Here is a 19048-nt window from a genome sequence, read left to right as displayed (position 1 = left end):
ATCCGTGATTCTCATCAGGGGATGTAGCTCAGTGGTAGAGCGCTCGCTTCGCATGTGAGAGGCCTCGGGTTCAATCCCCGACATCTCCATTCTATAGTATGACGCACGCGCTAACAAGCTTATTTAAAAGGTCGTTTTTTCTCGAAACTCGAGAAGCTCCAATGACGTGACCAACATCATTCGACACCGTTTATGTCGTGAACATTTCATGGCATCGCAATTCACAACATTTGCTTAAGGCAAATATCCGAGGTTAAAGCGTTAATCACGTAAAAAGTTACATGACTGCTTATGGTGGAATGAGTTATCACTCCCGAGATAATCCTAACAGTGGAGAATGAAATCAATCACTTCCCGAGTGAATTATTCCCTTCTCGAATTAAACCATAGAATCTGGGCTGATGAGTTAATCACTCCTAGAGTTACACCATTAAGTTTGGGATAATATGTTTCAGAATACGGCACATCAAGATGGAAATTCAATTTTAAGCATGTTTTGTATGCAGATTCAGATTGAGACAGTAATGTAATTCATCTTATTTTTGCATTAGCTCAGTTCAATTCATAGTGACCAACATCATTCGACACCGTTTATGTCGTGAACATTTCATGGCATCGCAATTCACAACATATGCTTAAGGCAAATATCCGAGGTTAAAGCGTTAATCACGTAAAAAGTTACATAACTGCTTATGGTGGAATGAGTTATCACTCCCGAGATAATCCTAACGCTGGAGAATGAATCAATCACTTCCCGAGTGAATTATTCCCTGCTCGAATTAAACCATAGAATCTGGGCTGATGAGTTAATTACTCCTCGGGTTACACCATTAAGTTTGTGATAATATGTTTCAGAATACGGCACATCAAGATGGAAATTCAATTTTAAGCATGTTTGGTATGCAGATTCAGATTAAGACAGTAATGTAATTCATCTTATTTTTGAATTAGCTCAGTTCAATTCATAGTAAAAACATGATTCTCATCAGGGAATGTAGCTCAGTGGTAGAGCGCTCGCTTCGCATGTGAGAGGCCTCGGGTTCAAACCCCGACATTTCCATTCTATAGTATGATGCACGCGATAACAAGCTACTTAAAAGGTTGTTTTTTTCTCGAAACTCGAGAAGCTCCAATGACGTGACCAACATCATTCGACACCGTTTATGTCGTGAACATTTCATGGCATCGCAATTCACAACATATGCTTAAGGCAAATATCCGAGGTTAAAGCGTTAATCACGTAAAAAGTTACATAACTGCTTATGGTTGAATGAGTTATCACTCCCGAGATAATCCTAACGCTGGAGAATGAATCAATCACTTCCCGAGTGAATTATTCCCTGCTCGAATTAAACCATAGAATCTGGGCTGATGAGTTAATTACTCCTCGGGTTACACCATGAAGTTTGTGATAATAAGCTTCAGAATACGGCACATCAAGATGGAAATTCAATTTTAAGCATGTTTGGTATGCAGATTCAGATTGAGACACTAATGTAATTCATCTTATTTTTGCATTAGCTCAGTTCAATTCATAGTAAAAACATGATTCTCATCAGGGGATGTAGCTCAGTGGTAGAGCGCTCGCTTCGCATGTGAGAGGCCTCGTGTTCAAATCACCGACATCTCCATTCTATAGTATGACGCACGCGCTAACAAGCTCACTTAAAAGGTCGTTTTTTCTCGAAACTCGAGAAGCTCCAATGACGTGACCAACATCATTCGACACCGTTTATGTCGTGAACATTTCGTTTCATGGCATCGCAATTCACAACATTTGCTTAAGGCAAATATCCGAGGTTAAAGCGTTAATCACGTAAAAAGTTACATGACTGCTTATGGTGGAATGAGTTATCACTCCCGAGATAATCCTAACGGTGGAGAATGAATTCAATCACTTCCCGAGTGAATTATTCCCTTCTCGAATTAAACCATAGAATATGGGCTGTTGAGTTAGTCACTCCTCGAGTTACACCATTAAGTTTGTGATAATAAGCTTCAGAATACGGCACATCAAGATGGAAATTCAATGTTAAGCATGTTTGGTATGCAGATTCAGATTGAGACAGTAATGTAATTCATCTTATTTTTGCATTAGCTCAGTTCAATTCATAGTAAAAACATGATTCTCATCAGGGGATGTAGCTCAGTGGTAGAGCGCTCGCTTCGCATGTGAGAGGCCTCGGGTTCAATCCCCGACATCTCCATTTTATAGTATGACGCACGCGCTAACAAGCTACTTAAAAGGTGCTTTTTCTCGAAACTCGAGAAGCTCCAATGACGTGACCAACATCATTCGACACCGGTTATGTCGTGAACATTTCATGGCATCGCAATTCACAACATATGCTTAAGGCAAATATCCGAGGTTAAAGCGTTAATCACGTAAAAAGTTACATAACTGCTTATGGTTGAATGAGTTATCACTCCCGAGATAATCCTAACGCTGGAGAATGAATCAATCACTTCCCGAGTGAATTATTCCCTGCTCGAATTAAACCATAGAATATGGGCTGATGAGTTAATCACTCCTCAGGTTACAACATGAAGTTTGTGATAATAAGCTTCAGAATACGGCACATCAAGATGGAAATTAAATTTTAAGCATGTTTTGTATGCAGATTCAGATTGAGACACTAATGTAATTCATCTTATTTTTGCATTAGCTCAGTTCAATTCATAGTAAAAACATGATTCTCATCAGGGGATGTAGCTCAGTGGTAGAGCGCTCGAACCGCATGTGAGAGGCCTCGGGTTCAATCCCCGACATCTCCATTCTATAGTATGACGCACGCGCTAACAAGCTTACTTAAAAGGTCATTTTTTCTCGAAACTCGAGAAGTTCCAATGACGTGACCAACATCATTCGACACCGTTTATGTCGTGAACATTTCATGGCATCGCAATTCACAACATTTGCTTAAGGCAAATATCCGAGGTTAAAGCGTTAATCACGTAAAAAGTTACATAACTGCTTATGGTGGAATGAGTTATCACTCCCGAGATAATCCTAACGCTGGAGAATAAATCAATCACTTCCTGAGTGAATTATTCCCTTATCGAATTAACCCATAGAATCTGGGCTGATGAGTTAATCACTCCTAGAGTTACACCATTAAGTTTGTGATAATATGTTTCAGAATACGGCACATCAAGATGGAAATTCAATTTTAAGCATGTTTGGTATGCAGATTCAGATTGAGACACTAATGTAATTCATCTTATTTTTGCATTAGCTCAGTTCAATTCATAGTAAAAACATGATTCTCATCAGGTTATGTAGCTCAGTGGTAGAGCGCTCGCTTCGCATGTGAGAGGCCTCGTGTTCAATCCCCGACATCTCCATTCTATAGTATGACGCGCGCGCTAACAAGCTCACTTAAAAGGTCGTTTTTTCTCGAAACTCGAGAAGCTCCAATGACGTGACCAACATCATTCGACACCGTTTATGTCGTGAACATTTCATGGCATCGCAATTCACAACATATGCTTAAGGCAAATATCCGAGGTTAAAGCGTTAATCACGTAAAAAGTTACATAACTGCTTATGGTGGAATGAGTTATCACTCCCGAGATAATCCTAACGCTGGAGAATGAATCAATCACTTCCCGAGTGAATTATTCCCTGCTCGAATTAAACCATAGAATCTGGGCTGATGAGTTAATCACTCCTAGAGTTACGCCATTAAGTTTGTGATAATATGTTTCAGAATACGGCACATCAAGATGGAAATTCAATTTTAAGCATGTTTGGTATGCAGATTCTGATTGAGACACTAATGTAATTCATCTTATTTTTGCATTAGCTCAGTTCAATTCATAGTAAAAACATGATTCTCATCAGGGGATGTAGCTCAGTGGTAGAGCGCTCAATTTTAATTTTAAGCATGTTTGGTATGCAGATTCAGATTGAGACACTAATGTAATTCATCTTATTTTTGCATTAGCTCAGTTCAATTCATAGTAAAAACATGATTCTCATCAGGGGATGTAGCTCAGTGGTAGAGCGCTCGCTTCGCATGTGAGAGGCCTCGTGTTCAATCCCCGACATCTCCATTCTATAGTATGACGCACGCGCTAACAAGCTCACTTAAAAGGTCGTTTTTTCTCAAAACTCGAGAAGCTCCAATGACGTCACCAACATCATTCGACACCGTTTATGTCGTGAACATTTCATGGCATCGCAATTCACAACATTTGCTTAAGGCAAATATCCGAGGTTAAAGCGTTAATCACGTAAAAAGTTACATGACTGCTTATGGTGGAATGAGTTATCACTCCCGAGATAATCCTAACGGTGGAGAATGAATTCAATCACTTCCCGAGTGAATTATTCCCTTCTCGAATTAAACCATAGAATATGGGCTGTTGAGTTAGTCACTCCTCGAGTTACACCATTAAGTTTGTGATAATAAGCTTCAGAATACGGCACATCAAGATGGAAATTCAATGTTAAGCATGTTTGGTATGCAGATTCAGATTGAGACAGTAATGTAATTCATCTTATTTTTGCATTAGCTCAGTTCAATTCATAGTAAAAACATGATTCTCATCAGGGGATGTAGCTCAGTGGTAGAGCGCTCGCTTCGCATGTGAGAGGCCTCGGGTTCAATCCCCGACATCTCCATTCTATAGTATGACGCACGCGCTAACAAGCTTACTTAAAAGGTCGTTTTTTCTCGAAACTCGAGAAGCTCCAATGACGTGACCAACATCATTCGACACCGTTTATGTCGTGAACATTTCATGGCATCGCAATTCACAACATATGCTTAAGGCAAATATCCGAGGTTAAAGCGTTAATCACGTAAAAAGTTACATAACTGCTTATGGTTGAATGAGTTATCACTCCCGAGATAATCCTAACGCTGGAGAATGAATCAATCACTTCCCGAGTGAATTATTCCCTGCTCGAATTAAACCATAGAATCTGGGCTGATGAGTTAATCACTCCTCAGGTTACAACATGAAGTTTGTGATAATAAGCTTCAGAATACGGCACATCAAGATGGAAATTAAATTTTAAGCATGTTTGGTATGCAGATTCAGATTGAGACACTAATGTAATTCATCTTATTTTTGCATTAGCTCAGTTCAATTCATAGTAAAAACATGATTCTCATCAGGGGATGTAGCTCAGTGGTAGAGCGCTCGCTTCGCATGTGAGAGGCCTTGGGTTCAATCCCCGACATCTCCATTCTATAGTATGACGCACACGCTAACAAGCTTACTTAAAAGGTCGTTTTTTCTCGAAACTCGAGAAGCTCCAATGACGTGACCAACATCATTCGACACCGTTTATGTCGTGAACATTTCATGGCATCGCAATTCACAACATTTGCTTAAGGCAAATATCCGAGGTTAAAGCGTTAATCACGTAAAAAGTTACATAACTGCTTATGGTGGAATGAGTTATCACTCCCGAGATAATCCTAACGGTGGAGAATAAATCAATCACTTCCCGAGTGAATTATTCCCTGCTCGAATTAACCCATAGAATCTGGGCTGATGAGTTAATCACTCCTAGAGTTACACCATTAAGTTTGTGATAATATGTTTCAGAATACGGCACATCAAGATGGAAATTCAATTTTAAGCATGTTTGGTATGCAGATTCAGATTGAGACACTAATGTAATTCATCTTATTTTTGCATTAGCTCAGTTCAATTCATAGTAAAAACATGATTCTCATCAGGGGATGTAGCTCAGTGGTAGAGCGCTCGCTTCGCATGTGAGAGGCCTCGTGTTCAATCCCCGACATCTCCATTCTATAGTATGACGCACGCGCTAACAAGCTCACTTAAAAGGTCGTTTTTTCTCAAAACTCGAGAAGCTCCAATGACGTCACCAACATCATTCGACACCGTTTATGTCGTGAACATTTCATGGCATCGCAATTCACAACATTTGCTTAAGGCAAATATCCGAGGTTAAAGCGTTAATCACGTAAAAAGTTACATGACTGCTTATGGTGGAATGAGTTATCACTCCCGAGATAATCCTAACGGTGGAGAATGAATTCAATCACTTCCCGAGTGAATTATTCCCTTCTCGAATTAAACCATATAATATGGGCTGTTGAGTTAGTCACTCCTCGAGTTACAACATGAAGTTTGTGATAATAAGCTTCAGAATACGGCACATCAAGATGGAAATTCAATGTTAAGCATGTTTGGTATGCAGATTCAGATTGAGACAGTAATGTAATTCATCTTATTTTTGCATTAGCTCAGTTCAATTCATAGTAAAAACATGATTCTCATCAGGTTATGTAGCTCAGTGGTAGAGCGCTCGCTTCGCATGTGAGAGGCCTCGGGTTCAATCCCCGACCTCTCCATTCTATAGTATGACGCACGCGCTAACAAGCTTACGTAAAAGGTCGTTTTTTCTCGAAACTCGAGAAGTTCCAATGACGTGACCAACATCATTCGACACCGTTTATGTCGTGAACATTTCATGGCATCGCAATTCACAACATTTGCTTAAGGCAAATATCCGAGGTTAAAGCGTTAATCACGTAAAAAGTTACATAACTGCTTATGGTGGAATGAGTTATCACTCCCGAGATAATCCTAACGGTGGAGAATAAATCAATCACTTGCCGAGTGAATTATTCCCTTATCGAATTAACCCATAGAATCTGGGCTGATGAGTTAATCACTCCTAGAGTTACGCCATTAAGTTTGTGATAATATGTTTCAGAATACGGCACATCAAGATGGAAATTCAATTTTAAGCATGTTTGGTATGCAGATTCTGATTGAGACACTAATGTAATTCATCTTATTTTTGCATTAGCTCAGTTCAATTCATAGTAAAAACATGATTCTCATCAGGGGATGTAGCTCAGTGGTAGAGCGCTCAATTTTAATTTTAAGCATGTTTGGTATGCAGATTCAGATTGAGACACTAATGTAATTCATCTTATTTTTGCATTAGCTCAGTTCAATTCATAGTAAAAACAGGATTCTCATCAGGGGATGTAGCTCAGTGGTAGAGCGCTCGCTTCGCATGTGAGAGGCCTCGTGTTCAATCCCCGACATCTCCATTCTATAGTATGACGCACGCGCTAACAAGCTCACTTAAAAGGTCGTTTTTTCTCAAAACTCGAGAAGCTCCAATGACGTCACCAACATCATTCGACACCGTTTATGTCGTGAACATTTCATGGCATCGCAATTCACAACATTTGCTTAAGGCAAATATCCGAGGTTAAAGCGTTAATCACGTAAAAAGTTACATGACTGCTTATGGTGGAATGAGTTATCACTCCCGAGATAATCCTAACGGTGGAGAATGAATTCAATCACTTCCCGAGTGAATTATTCCCTTCTCGAATTAAACCATAGAATATGGGCTGTTGAGTTAGTCACTCCTCGAGTTACACCATTAAGTTTGTGATAATAAGCTTCAGAATACGGCACATCAAGATGGAAATTCAATGTTAAGCATGTTTGGTATGCAGATTCAGATTGAGACAGTAATGTAATTCATCTTATTTTTGCATTAGCTCAGTTCAATTCATAGTAAAAACATGATTCTCATCAGGGGATGTAGCTCAGTGGTAGAGCGCTCGCTTCGCATGTGAGAGGCCTCGGGTTCAATCCCCGACATCTCCATTCTATAGTATGACGCACGCGCTAACAAGCTTACTTAAAAGGTCGTTTTTTCTCGAAACTCGAGAAGCTCCAATGACGTGACCAACATCATTCGACACCGTTTATGTCGTGAACATTTCATGGCATCGCAATTCACAACATTTGCTTAAGGCAAATATCCGAGGTTAAAGCGTTAATCACGTAAAAAGTTACATAACTGCTTATGGTGGAATGAGTTATCACTCCCGAGATAATCCTAACGGTGGAGAATAAATCAATCACTTCCCGAGTGAATTATTCCCTTATCGAATTAACCCATAGAATCTGGGCTGATGAGTTAATCACTCCTAGAGTTACACCATTAAGTTTGTGATAATATGTTTCAGAATACGGCACATCAAGATGGAAATTCAATTTTAAGCATGTTCGGTATGCAGATTCAGATTGAGACAGTAATGTAATTCATCTTATTTTTGCATTAGCTCAGTTCAATTCATAGTAAAAACATGATTCTCATCAGGGGATGTAGCTCAGTGGTAGAGCGCTCGCTTCGCATGTGAAAAGCCTCGGGTTCAATCCCCGACATCTCCATTTTATAGTATGATGCACGCGCTAACAAGCTACTTAAAAGGTGCTTTTTCTCGAAACTCGAGAAGCTCCAATGACGTGACCAACATCATTCGACACCGTTTATGTCGTGAACATTTCATGGCATCGCAATTCACAACATATGCTTAAGGCAAATATCCGAGGTTAAAGCGTTAATCACGTAAAAAGTTACATAACTGCTTATGGTTGAATGAGTTATCACTCCCGAGATAATCCTAACGCTGGAGAATGAATCAATCACTTCCCGAGTGAATTATTCCCTGCTCGAATTAAACCATAGAATCTGGGCTGATGAGTTAATCACTCCTCAGGTTACAACATGAAGTTTGTGATAATAAGCTTCAGAATACGGCACATCAAGATGGAAATTAAATTTTAAGCATGTTTGGTATGCAGATTCAGATTGAGACACTAATGTAATTCATCTTATTTTTGCATTAGCTCAGTTCAATTCATAGTAAAAACATGATTCTCATCAGGGGATGTAGCTCAGTGGTAGAGCGCTCGCTTCGCATGTGAGAGGCCTCGGGTTCAATCCCCGACATCTCCATTCTATAGTATGACGCACACGCTAACAAGCTTACTTAAAAGGTCGTTTTTTCTCGAAACTCGAGAAGCTCCAATGACGTGACCAACATCATTCGACACCGTTTATGTCGTGAACATTTCATGGCATCGCAATTCACAACATTTGCTTAAGGCAAATATCCGAGGTTAAAGCGTTAATCACGTAAAAAGTTACATAACTGCTTATGGTGGAATGAGTTATCACTCCCGAGATAATCCTAACGGTGGAGTATAAATCAATCACTTCCCGAGTGAATTATTCCCTGCTCGAATTAACCCATAGAATCTGGGCTGATGAGTTAATCACTCCTAGAGTTACACCATTAAGTTTGTGATAATATGTTTCAGAATACGGCACATCAAGATGGAAATTCAATTTTAAGCATGTTTGGTATGCAGATTCAGATTGAGACACTAATGTAATTCATCTTATTTTTGCATTAGCTCAGTTCAATTCATAGTAAAAACATGATTCTCATCAGGGGATGTAGCTCAGTGGTAGAGCGCTCGCTTCGCATGTGAGAGGCCTCGTGTTCAATCCCCGACATCTCCATTCTATAGTATGACGCACGCGCTAACAAGCTCACTTAAAAGGTCGTTTTTTCTCAAAACTCGAGAAGCTCCAATGACGTCACCAACATCATTCGACACCGTTTATGTCGTGAACATTTCATGGCATCGCAATTCACAACATTTGCTTAAGGCAAATATCCGAGGTTAAAGCGTTAATCACGTAAAAAGTTACATGACTGCTTATGGTGGAATGAGTTATCACTCCCGAGATAATCCTAACGGTGGAGAATGAATTCAATCACTTCCCGAGTGAATTATTCCCTTCTCGAATTAAACCATAGAATATGGGCTGTTGAGTTAGTCACTCCTCGAGTTACACCATTAAGTTTGTGATAATAAGCTTCAGAATACGGCACATCAAGATGGAAATTCAATGTTAAGCATGTTTGGTATGCAGATTCAGATTGAGACAGTAATGTAATTCATCTTATTTTTGCATTAGCTCAGTTCAATTCATAGTAAAAACATGATTCTCATCAGGGGATGTAGCTCAGTGGTAGAGCGCTCGCTTCGCATGTGAGAGGCCTCGGGTTCAATCCCCGACATCTCCATTCTATAGTATGACGCACGCGCTAACAAGCTTACTTAAAAGGTCGTTTTTTCTCGAAACTCGAGAAGCTCCAATGACGTGACCAACATCATTCGACACCGTTTATGTCGTGAACATTTCATGGCATCGCAATTCACAACATTTGCTTAAGGCAAATATCCGAGGTTAAAGCGTTAATCACGTAAAAAGTTACATGACTGCTTATGGTGGAATGAGTTATCACTCCCGAGATAATCCTAACGGTGGAGAATAAATCAATCACTTCCCGAGTGAATTATTCCCTTATCGAATTAACCCATAGAATCTGGGCTGATGAGTTAATCACTCCTAGAGTTACACCATTAAGTTTGTGATAATATGTTTCAGAATACGGCACATCAAGATGGAAATTCAATTTTAAGCATGTTCGGTATGCAGATTCAGATTGAGACACTAATGTAATTCATCTTATTTTTGCATTAGCTCAGTTCAATTCATAGTAAAAACATGATTCTCATCAGGGGATGTAGCTCAGTGGTAGAGCGCTCGCTTCGCATGTGATAAGCCTCGGGTTCAATCCCCGACATCTCCATTTTATAGTATGATGCACGCGCTAACAAGCTACTTAAAAGGTGCTTTTTCTCGAAACTCGAGAAGCTCCAATGACGTGACCAACATCATTCGACACCGTTTATGTCGTGAACATTTCATGGCATCGCAATTCACAACATATGCTTAAGGCAAATATCCGAGGTTAAAGCGTTAATCACGTAAAAAGTTACATAACTGCTTATGGTTGAATGAGTTATCACTCCCGAGATAATCCTAACGCTGGAGAATGAATCAATCACTTCCCGAGTGAATTATTCCCTGCTCGAATTAAACCATAGAATCTGGGCTGATGAGTTAATCACTCCTCAGGTTACAACATGAAGTTTGTGATAATAAGCTTCAGAATACGGCACATCAAGATGGAAATTAAATTTTAAGCATGTTTGGTATGCAGATTCAGATTGAGACACTAATGTAATTCATCTTATTTTTGCATTAGCTCAGTTCAATTCATAGTAAAAACATGATTCTCATCAGGGGATGTAGCTCAGTGGTAGAGCGCTCGCTTCGCATGTGAGAGGCCTCGGGTTCAATCCCCGACATCTCCATTCTATAGTATGACGCACACGCTAACAAGCTTACTTAAAAGGTCGTTTTTTCTCGAAACTCGAGAAGCTCCAATGACGTGACCAACATCATTCGACACCGTTTATGTCGTGATCATTTCATGGCATCGCAATTCACAACATTTGCTTAAGGCAAATATCCGAGGTTAAAGCGTTAATCACGTAAAAAGTTACATAACTGCTTATGGTGGAATGAGTTATCACTCCCGAGATAATCCTAATGGTGGAGAATAAATCAATCACTTCCCGAGTGAATTATTCCCTGCTCGAATTAACCCATAGAATCTGGGCTGATGAGTTAATCACTCCTAGAGTTACACCATTAAGTTTGTGATAATATGTTTCAGAATACGGCACATCAAGATGGAAATTCAATTTTAAGCATGTTTGGTATGCAGATTCAGATTGAGACACTAATGTAATTCATCTTATTTTTGCATTAGCTCAGTTCAATTCATAGTAAAAACATGATTCTCATCAGGGGATGTAGCTCAGTGGTAGAGCGCTCGCTTCGCATGTGAGAGGCCTCGTGTTCAATCCCCGACATCTCCATTCTATAGTATGACGCACGCGCTAACAAGCTCACTTAAAAGGTCGTTTTTTCTCAAAACTCGAGAAGCTCCAATGACGTCACCAACATCATTCGACACCGTTTATGTCGTGAACATTTCATGGCATCGCAATTCACAACATTTGCTTAAGGCAAATATCCGAGGTTAAAGCGTTAATCACGTAAAAAGTTACATGACTGCTTATGGTGGAATGAGTTATCACTCCCGAGATAATCCTAACGGTGGAGAATGAATTCAATCACTTCCCGAGTGAATTATTCCCTTCTCGAATTAAACCATAGAATATGGGCTGTTGAGTTAGTCACTCCTCGAGTTACACCATTAAGTTTGTGATAATAAGCTTCAGAATACGGCACATCAAGATGGAAATTCAATGTTAAGCATGTTTGGTATGCAGATTCAGATTGAGACAGTAATGTAATTCATCTTATTTTTGCATTAGCTCAGTTCAATTCATAGTAAAAACATGATTCTCATCAGGGGATGTAGCTCAGTGGTAGAGCGCTCGCTTCGCATGTGAGAGGCCTCGGGTTCAATCCCCGACATCTCCATTCTATAGTATGACGCACGCGCTAACAAGCTTACTTAAAAGGTCGTTTTTTCTCGAAACTCGAGAAGCTCCAATGACGTGACCAACATCATTCGACACCGTTTATGTCGTGAACATTTCATGGCATCGCAATTCACAACATTTGCTTAAGGCAAATATCCGAGGTTAAAGCGTTAATCACGTAAAAAGTTACATAACTGCTTATGGTGGAATGAGTTATCACTCCCGAGATAATCCTAACGGTGGAGAATAAATCAATCACTTCCCGAGTGAATTATTCCCTTCTCGAATTAAACCATAGAATCTGGGCTGATGAGTTAATCACTCCTAGAGTTACACCATTAAGTTTGGGATAATATGTTTCAGAATACGGCACATCAAGATGGAAATTCAATTTTAAGCATGTTTGGTATGCAGATTCAGATTGAGACAGTAATGTAATTCATCTTATTTTTGCATTAGCTCAGTTCAATTCATAGTAAAAACATGATTCTCATCAGGGGATGTAGCTCAGTGGTAGAGCGCTCGCTTCGCATGTGAAAAGCCTCGGGTTCAATCCCCGACATCTCCATTTTATAGTATGATGCACGCGCTAACAAGCTACTTAAAAGGTGCTTTTTCTCGAAACTCGAGAAGCTCCAATGACGTGACCAACATCATTCGACACCGTTTATGTCGTGAACATTTCATGGCATCGCAATTCACAACATATGCTTAAGGCAAATATCCGAGGTTAAAGCGTTAATCACGTAAAAAGTTACATAACTGCTTATGGTTGAATGAGTTATCACTCCCGAGATAATCCTAACGCTGGAGAATGAATCAATCACTTCCCGAGTGAATTATTCCCTGCTCGAATTAAACCATAGAATCTGGGCTGATGAGTTAATCACTCCTCAGGTTACAACATGAAGTTTGTGATAATAAGCTTCAGAATACGGCACATCAAGATGGAAATTAAATTTTAAGCATGTTTGGTATGCAGATTCAGATTGAGACACTAATGTAATTCATCTTATTTTTGCATTAGCTCAGTTCAATTCATAGTAAAAACATGATTCTCATCAGGGGATGTAGCTCAGTGGTAGAGCGCTCGCTTCGCATGTGAGAGGCCTCGGGTTCAATCCCCGACATCTCCATTCTATAGTATGACGCACACGCTAACAAGCTTACTTTAAAGGTCGTTTTTTCTCGAAACTCGAGAAGCTCCAATGACGTGACCAACATCATTCGACACCGTTTATGTCGTGAACATTTCATGGCATCGCAATTCACAACATTTGCTTAAGGCAAATATCCGAGGTTAAAGCGTTAATCACGTAAAAAGTTACATAACTGCTTATGGTGGAATGAGTTATCACTCCCGAGATAATCCTAACGGTGGAGAATAAATCAATCACTTCCCGAGTGAATTATTCCCTGCTCGAATTAACCCATAGAATCTGGGCTGATGAGTTAATCACTCCTAGAGTTACACCATTAAGTTTGTGATAATATGTTTCAGAATACGGCACATCAAGATGGAAATTCAATTTTAAGCATGTTTGGTATGCAGATTCAGATTGAGACAGTAATGTAATTCATCTTATTTTTGCATTAGCTCAGTTCAATTCATAGTAAAAACATGATTCTCATCAGGGGATGTAGCTCAGTGGTAGAGCGCTCGCTTCGCATGTGAGAGGCCTCAGGTTCAATCCCCGACATCTCCATTCTATAGTATTATGCACGCGCTAACAAGCTACTTAAAAGGTTCTTTTTCCCGAAACTCGAGAAGCTCCAATGACGTGACCAACATCATTCGACACCGTTTATGTGGTGAACATTTCATGGCATCGCAATTCACAATATATGCTTATGGCAAATATCCGAGGTTAAAGCGTTAATCACGTAAAAAGTTACATAACTGCTTATGGTGGAATGAGTTATCACTCCCGAGATAATCCTAACGCTGGAGAATGAATCAATCACTTCCCGAGTGAATTATTCCCTGCTCAAATTAAACCATAGAATCTGGGCTGATGAGTTAATCACTCCTAGAGTTACACCATTAAGTTTGTGATAATATGTTTCAGAATACGGCACATCAAGATGGAAATTCAATTTTAAGCATGTTTGGTATTCAGATTGAGACAGTAATGTAATTCATCTTATTTTTGCATTAGCTCAGTTCAATTCATAGTAAAAACATGATTCTCATCAGGGGATGTAGCTCAGTGGTAGAGCGCTCGCTTCGCATGTGAGAGGCCTCGTGTTCAATCCCCGACATCTCCATTCTATAGTATGACGCACGCGCTAACAAGCTCACTTAAAAGGTCGTTTTTTCTCAAAACTCGAGAAGCTCCAATGACGTCACCAACATCATTCGACACCGTTTATGTCGTGAACATTTCATGGCATCGCAATTCACAACATATGCTTAAGGCAAATATCCGAGGTTAAACCGTTAATCACGTAAAAAGTTACATGACTGCTTATGGTGGAATGAGTTATCACTCCCGAGATAAACCTAACGGTAGAGAATGAATTCAATCACTTCCCGAGTGAATTATTCCCTTCCCGAATTAAACCATAGAATCTGGGCTGATGAGTTAGTCACTCCTCGAGTTACGCCATTAAGTTTGTGATAATATGTTACAGAATACGGCACATCAAGATGGAAATTCAATTTTAAGCATGTTTGGTATGCAGATTCAGATTGAGACAGTAATGTAATTCATCTTATTTTTGCACTAGCTCAGTTCAATTCATAGTAAAAACATGATTCTCATCAGGGGATGTAGCTCAGTGTTAGAGCGCTCGCTTCGCATGTGAGAGGCCTCGGGTTCAATCCCGTACATCTCCATTCAATAGTATGACGCACGCGCTAACAAGCTACTTAAAAGGTGCTTTTTCTCGAAACTCGAGAAGCTCCAAATACGTGACCAACATCATTCGTGAACATTTCATGCGTCGCAATTCACAACATTTGCTTAAGGCAAATATCCGAGGTTAAAGCGTTAATCACGTAAAAAGTTACATAACTGCTTATGGTGGAATGAGTTATCACTCCCGAAATAATCCTAACGCTGGAGAATGAATCAATCACTTCCCGAGTGAATTATTCCCTGCTCAAATTAAACCATAGAATCTGGGCTGATGAGTTAATCACTCCTAGAGTTACACCATTAAGTTTGTGATAATATGTTTCAGAATACGGCACATCAAGATGAAAATTCAATTTTAAGCATGTTTGGTATTCAGATTGAGACAGTAATGTAATTCATCTTATTTTTGCATTAGCTCAGTTCAATTCATAGTAAAAACATAATTCTCATAAGGGGATGTAGCTCAGTGGTAGAGCGCTCGCTTCGCATGTGAGAGGCCTCGGGTTCAATCACCGACATCTCCATTCGATAGTATTATGCACGCGCTAACAAGCTACTTAAAAGATGCTTTTTCTCGAAACTCGAGAAGCTCCAATGACGTGACCAACATCATTCGTGAACATTTCATGGCATCGCAATTCACACCATTTGCTTAAGGCAAATATCCGAGGTTAAAGCGTTAATCACGTAAAAGTTACATGACTGCTTATGGTGGAATGAGTTATCACTTCCGAGATAATCCTAACGGTGGAGAATGAATTCAATCACTTCCCGAGTGAATTAATCCCTTATCGAATTAAACCATAGAATCTGGGCTGATGAGTTAGTCACTCCTCGAGTTACACCATTAAGTTTGTGATAATAAGCTTCAGAATACGGCACATCAAGATGGAAATTCAATTTTAAGCATGTTCGGTATGCAGATTCAGATTGAGATAGTAATGTAATTCATCTTATTTTTGCATTAGCTCAGTTCAATTAATAGTAAAAACTTGATGCTTATCAGGGGATGTAGGTCGGTGGTAGAGCGCTCGCGTCGCATGTGAGAGGCCTCGGGTTCAATCCCCGACATCTCCATTCTATAGTATGATGCACGCGCTAACAAGCTACTTAAAAGGTTGTTTTTTCTCGAAACTCGAGAAGCTCCAATGACGTGACCAACATCATTCGACACCGTTTATGTCGTGAACATTTCATGGCATCGCAATTCACAACATATGCTTAAGGCAAATATCCGAGGTTAAAGCGTTAATCACGTAAAAAGTTACATGACTGCTTATGGTGGAATGAGTTTTCACTCCCGAGATAATCCTAACGGTGGAGAATGAATTCAATCACTTCCCGAGTGAATTATTCCCTTCTCGAATTAAACCATAGATTCTGGGCTGATGAGTTAATCACTCCTAGAGTTACACCATTAAGTTTGTGATAATATGTTACAGAATACGGCACATCAAGATGGAAATTCAATTTTAAGCATGTTTGGTATGCAGATTCTGATTGAGACAGTAATGTAATTCATCTTATTTTTGCACTAGCTCAGTTCAATTCATAGTAAAAACATGATTCTCATCAGGGGATGTAGCTCAGTGGTAGAGCGCTCGCTTCGCATGTGAGAGCCCTCGGGTTCAATCCCCGACATCTCCATTCTATAGTATGACTCACGCGCTAACAAGCTATTTAAAAGGTGGTTTTTCTCGAAACTCGAGAAGCTCCAATGACGTGACCAACATCGCAATTCACAACATTTGCTTAAGGCAAATATCCGAGGTTAAAGCGTTAATCACGTAAAAAGTTACATGACTGCTTATGGTGGAATGAGTTATCACTCCCGAGATAAACCTAACGGTGGAGAATGAATTCAATCACTTCCCGAGTGAATTATTTCCTTCCCGAATTAAACCATAGAATCTGGGCTGATGAGTTAGTCACTCCTCGAGTTACACCATTAAGTTTGTGATAATAAGCTTCAGAATACGGCACATCAAGATGGAAATTCAATTTTAAGCATGTTCGATATGCAGATTCAGATTGCGATAGTAATGTAATTCATCTTATTTTTGCATTAGCTCAGTTCAATTAATAGTAAAAACTTGATGCTCATCAGGGGATGTAGGTCGGTGGTAGAGCGCTCGCTTCGCATGTGAGAGGCCTCGGGTTCAATCCCTGACATCTCCATTCTATAGTATGATGCACGCGCTAACAAGCTACTTAAAAGGTTGTTTTTTCTCGAAACTCGAGAAGCTCCAATGACGTGACCAACATCATTCGACACCGTTTATGTCGTGAACATTTCATGGCATCGCAATTCACAACATATGCTTAAGGCAAATATCCGAGGTTAAAGCGTTAATCACGTAAAAAGTTACATGACTGCTTATGGTGGAATGAGTTATCACTCCCGAAATAATCCTAACGCTGGAGAATGAATTCAATCACTTCCCGAGTGAATTATTCCCTTCTCGAATTAAACCATAGAATATGGGCTGTTGAGTTAGTCACTCCTCGAGTTACACCATTAAGTTTGTGATAATAAGCTTCAGAATACGGCACATCAAGATGGAAATTCAATTTTAAGCATGTTTGGTTTGCAGATTCAGATTGAGACAGTAATGTAATTCATCTTATTTTTGCATTAGCTCAGTTCAATTCATAGTAAAAACATGATTCTCATAAGGGGATGTAGCTCAGTGATAGAGCGCTCGCTTCGCATGTGAGAGGCCTCGGGTTCAATCCCCGACATCTCCATTCTATAGTATGATGCACGCGCTAACAAGCTACTTAAAAGGTTGTTTTTTCTCGAAACTCGAGAAGCTCCAATGACGTGACCAACATCATTCGACACCGTTTATGTCGTGAACATTTCATGGCATCGCAATTCACAACATAGGCTTAAGGCAAATATCCGAGGTTAAAGCGTTAATCACGTAAAAAGTTACATAACTGCTTATGGTGGAATGAGTTATCACTCCCGAGATAATCCTAACGCTGGAGAATGAATCAATCACTTCCCGAGTGAATTATTCCCTGCTCAAATTAAACCATAGAATCTGGGCTGATGAGTTAATCACTCCTAGAGTTACACCATTAAGTTTGTGATAATATGTTTCAGAATACGGCACATCAAGATGGAAATTCAATTTTAAGCATGTTTGGTATTCAGATTGAGACAGTAATGTAATTCATCTTATTTGTGCATTAGCTCAGTTCAATTCATAGTAAAAACATAATTCTCATAAGGGGATGAAGCTCAGTGGTAGAGCGCTCGATTCGCATGTGAGAGTCCTCGGGTTCAATCACGGACATCTCCATTCGATAGTATTATGCACGCGTTAACAAGCTACTTAAAAGATGCTTTTTCTCGAAACTCGAGAAGCTCCAATGACGTGACCAACATCATTCGTGAACATTTCATGGCATCGCAATTCACACCATTTGCTTAAGGCAAATATCCGAGGTTAAAGCGTTAATCACGTAAAAAGTTACATGACTGCTTATGGTGGAATGAGTTATCACTCCCGAGATAAACCTAACGGTGGAGAATGAATTCAATCACTTCCCGAGTGAATTATTTCCTTCCCGAATTAAACCATAGAATCTGGGCTGATGAGTTAGTCACTCCTCGAGTTACACCATTAAGTTTGTGATAATAAGCTTCAGAATACAGCACATCAAGATGGAAATTCAATTTTAAGCATGTTCGATATGCAGATTCAGATTGCGATAGTAATGTAATTCATCTTATTTTTGCATTAGCTCAGTTCAATTAATAGTAAAAACTTGATGCTCATCAGGGGATGTAGGTCGGTGGTAGAGCGCTCGCTTCGCATGTGAGAGGCCTCGGGTTCAATCCCCGACATCTCCATTCTATAGTATGATGCACGCGCTAACAAGCTACTTAAAAGGTTGTTTTTTCTCGAAACTCGAGAAGCTCCAATGACGTGACCAACATCATTCGACACCGTTTATGTCGTGAACATTTCATGGCATCGCAATTCACAACATAG

General features: G+C 39.7%; 28 non-coding genes across 28 annotated transcripts; all 28 read left to right on the top strand.

Annotated features, from left to right (window-relative positions):
* The first annotated feature begins 17 nt into the window (after positions 1–17).
* On the top strand, positions 18–89 carry TRNAA-CGC (transfer RNA alanine (anticodon CGC)). The gene has a single exon. It is a non-coding gene; the product is annotated as a tRNA-Ala (tRNA).
* Positions 90–988: 899 nt separating this feature from the next.
* Positions 989–1060, top strand: TRNAA-CGC (transfer RNA alanine (anticodon CGC)). Its single transcript has one exon. It is a non-coding gene; the product is annotated as a tRNA-Ala (tRNA).
* Positions 1061–1558: 498 nt separating this feature from the next.
* TRNAA-CGC (transfer RNA alanine (anticodon CGC)) lies at positions 1559–1631 on the top strand. Its single transcript has one exon. It is a non-coding gene; the product is annotated as a tRNA-Ala (tRNA).
* Positions 1632–2135: 504 nt separating this feature from the next.
* On the top strand, positions 2136–2207 carry TRNAA-CGC (transfer RNA alanine (anticodon CGC)). Its single transcript has one exon. It is a non-coding gene; the product is annotated as a tRNA-Ala (tRNA).
* A 496-nt stretch (positions 2208–2703) lies between these two features.
* On the top strand, positions 2704–2775 carry TRNAA-CGC (transfer RNA alanine (anticodon CGC)). Its single transcript has one exon. It is a non-coding gene; the product is annotated as a tRNA-Ala (tRNA).
* Positions 2776–3984: 1209 nt separating this feature from the next.
* Positions 3985–4056, top strand: TRNAA-CGC (transfer RNA alanine (anticodon CGC)). The gene has a single exon. It is a non-coding gene; the product is annotated as a tRNA-Ala (tRNA).
* Positions 4057–4555: 499 nt separating this feature from the next.
* On the top strand, positions 4556–4627 carry TRNAA-CGC (transfer RNA alanine (anticodon CGC)). The gene has a single exon. It is a non-coding gene; the product is annotated as a tRNA-Ala (tRNA).
* Positions 4628–5125: 498 nt separating this feature from the next.
* On the top strand, positions 5126–5197 carry TRNAA-CGC (transfer RNA alanine (anticodon CGC)). The gene has a single exon. It is a non-coding gene; the product is annotated as a tRNA-Ala (tRNA).
* Positions 5198–5695: 498 nt separating this feature from the next.
* On the top strand, positions 5696–5767 carry TRNAA-CGC (transfer RNA alanine (anticodon CGC)). Its single transcript has one exon. It is a non-coding gene; the product is annotated as a tRNA-Ala (tRNA).
* A 499-nt stretch (positions 5768–6266) lies between these two features.
* TRNAA-CGC (transfer RNA alanine (anticodon CGC)) lies at positions 6267–6338 on the top strand. The gene has a single exon. It is a non-coding gene; the product is annotated as a tRNA-Ala (tRNA).
* A 639-nt stretch (positions 6339–6977) lies between these two features.
* On the top strand, positions 6978–7049 carry TRNAA-CGC (transfer RNA alanine (anticodon CGC)). The gene has a single exon. It is a non-coding gene; the product is annotated as a tRNA-Ala (tRNA).
* Positions 7050–7548: 499 nt separating this feature from the next.
* Positions 7549–7620, top strand: TRNAA-CGC (transfer RNA alanine (anticodon CGC)). Its single transcript has one exon. It is a non-coding gene; the product is annotated as a tRNA-Ala (tRNA).
* Positions 7621–8118: 498 nt separating this feature from the next.
* Positions 8119–8190, top strand: TRNAA-CGC (transfer RNA alanine (anticodon CGC)). Its single transcript has one exon. It is a non-coding gene; the product is annotated as a tRNA-Ala (tRNA).
* Positions 8191–8686: 496 nt separating this feature from the next.
* Positions 8687–8758, top strand: TRNAA-CGC (transfer RNA alanine (anticodon CGC)). The gene has a single exon. It is a non-coding gene; the product is annotated as a tRNA-Ala (tRNA).
* A 498-nt stretch (positions 8759–9256) lies between these two features.
* TRNAA-CGC (transfer RNA alanine (anticodon CGC)) lies at positions 9257–9328 on the top strand. Its single transcript has one exon. It is a non-coding gene; the product is annotated as a tRNA-Ala (tRNA).
* Positions 9329–9827: 499 nt separating this feature from the next.
* On the top strand, positions 9828–9899 carry TRNAA-CGC (transfer RNA alanine (anticodon CGC)). The gene has a single exon. It is a non-coding gene; the product is annotated as a tRNA-Ala (tRNA).
* Positions 9900–10397: 498 nt separating this feature from the next.
* Positions 10398–10469, top strand: TRNAA-CGC (transfer RNA alanine (anticodon CGC)). Its single transcript has one exon. It is a non-coding gene; the product is annotated as a tRNA-Ala (tRNA).
* Positions 10470–10965: 496 nt separating this feature from the next.
* On the top strand, positions 10966–11037 carry TRNAA-CGC (transfer RNA alanine (anticodon CGC)). The gene has a single exon. It is a non-coding gene; the product is annotated as a tRNA-Ala (tRNA).
* Positions 11038–11535: 498 nt separating this feature from the next.
* On the top strand, positions 11536–11607 carry TRNAA-CGC (transfer RNA alanine (anticodon CGC)). The gene has a single exon. It is a non-coding gene; the product is annotated as a tRNA-Ala (tRNA).
* Positions 11608–12106: 499 nt separating this feature from the next.
* On the top strand, positions 12107–12178 carry TRNAA-CGC (transfer RNA alanine (anticodon CGC)). The gene has a single exon. It is a non-coding gene; the product is annotated as a tRNA-Ala (tRNA).
* A 498-nt stretch (positions 12179–12676) lies between these two features.
* TRNAA-CGC (transfer RNA alanine (anticodon CGC)) lies at positions 12677–12748 on the top strand. Its single transcript has one exon. It is a non-coding gene; the product is annotated as a tRNA-Ala (tRNA).
* Positions 12749–13244: 496 nt separating this feature from the next.
* On the top strand, positions 13245–13316 carry TRNAA-CGC (transfer RNA alanine (anticodon CGC)). The gene has a single exon. It is a non-coding gene; the product is annotated as a tRNA-Ala (tRNA).
* Positions 13317–13814: 498 nt separating this feature from the next.
* On the top strand, positions 13815–13886 carry TRNAA-CGC (transfer RNA alanine (anticodon CGC)). Its single transcript has one exon. It is a non-coding gene; the product is annotated as a tRNA-Ala (tRNA).
* A 490-nt stretch (positions 13887–14376) lies between these two features.
* On the top strand, positions 14377–14448 carry TRNAA-CGC (transfer RNA alanine (anticodon CGC)). Its single transcript has one exon. It is a non-coding gene; the product is annotated as a tRNA-Ala (tRNA).
* Positions 14449–15493: 1045 nt separating this feature from the next.
* TRNAA-CGC (transfer RNA alanine (anticodon CGC)) lies at positions 15494–15565 on the top strand. The gene has a single exon. It is a non-coding gene; the product is annotated as a tRNA-Ala (tRNA).
* A 1051-nt stretch (positions 15566–16616) lies between these two features.
* Positions 16617–16688, top strand: TRNAA-CGC (transfer RNA alanine (anticodon CGC)). Its single transcript has one exon. It is a non-coding gene; the product is annotated as a tRNA-Ala (tRNA).
* A 1029-nt stretch (positions 16689–17717) lies between these two features.
* On the top strand, positions 17718–17789 carry TRNAA-CGC (transfer RNA alanine (anticodon CGC)). Its single transcript has one exon. It is a non-coding gene; the product is annotated as a tRNA-Ala (tRNA).
* Positions 17790–18834: 1045 nt separating this feature from the next.
* On the top strand, positions 18835–18906 carry TRNAA-CGC (transfer RNA alanine (anticodon CGC)). The gene has a single exon. It is a non-coding gene; the product is annotated as a tRNA-Ala (tRNA).
* Positions 18907–19048: the final 142 nt, after the last annotated feature.

The sequence above is a fragment of the Saccoglossus kowalevskii genome, chromosome 12 (assembly GCF_978046115.1).
Source record: "Saccoglossus kowalevskii chromosome 12, keSacKowa6.1, whole genome shotgun sequence".
Classification (NCBI taxonomy): Eukaryota; Metazoa; Hemichordata; class Enteropneusta; family Harrimaniidae; genus Saccoglossus; species Saccoglossus kowalevskii.
Note: the sequence above shows the minus strand (reverse complement) of the source record. Positions and strands in the feature narration are given on the sequence as shown.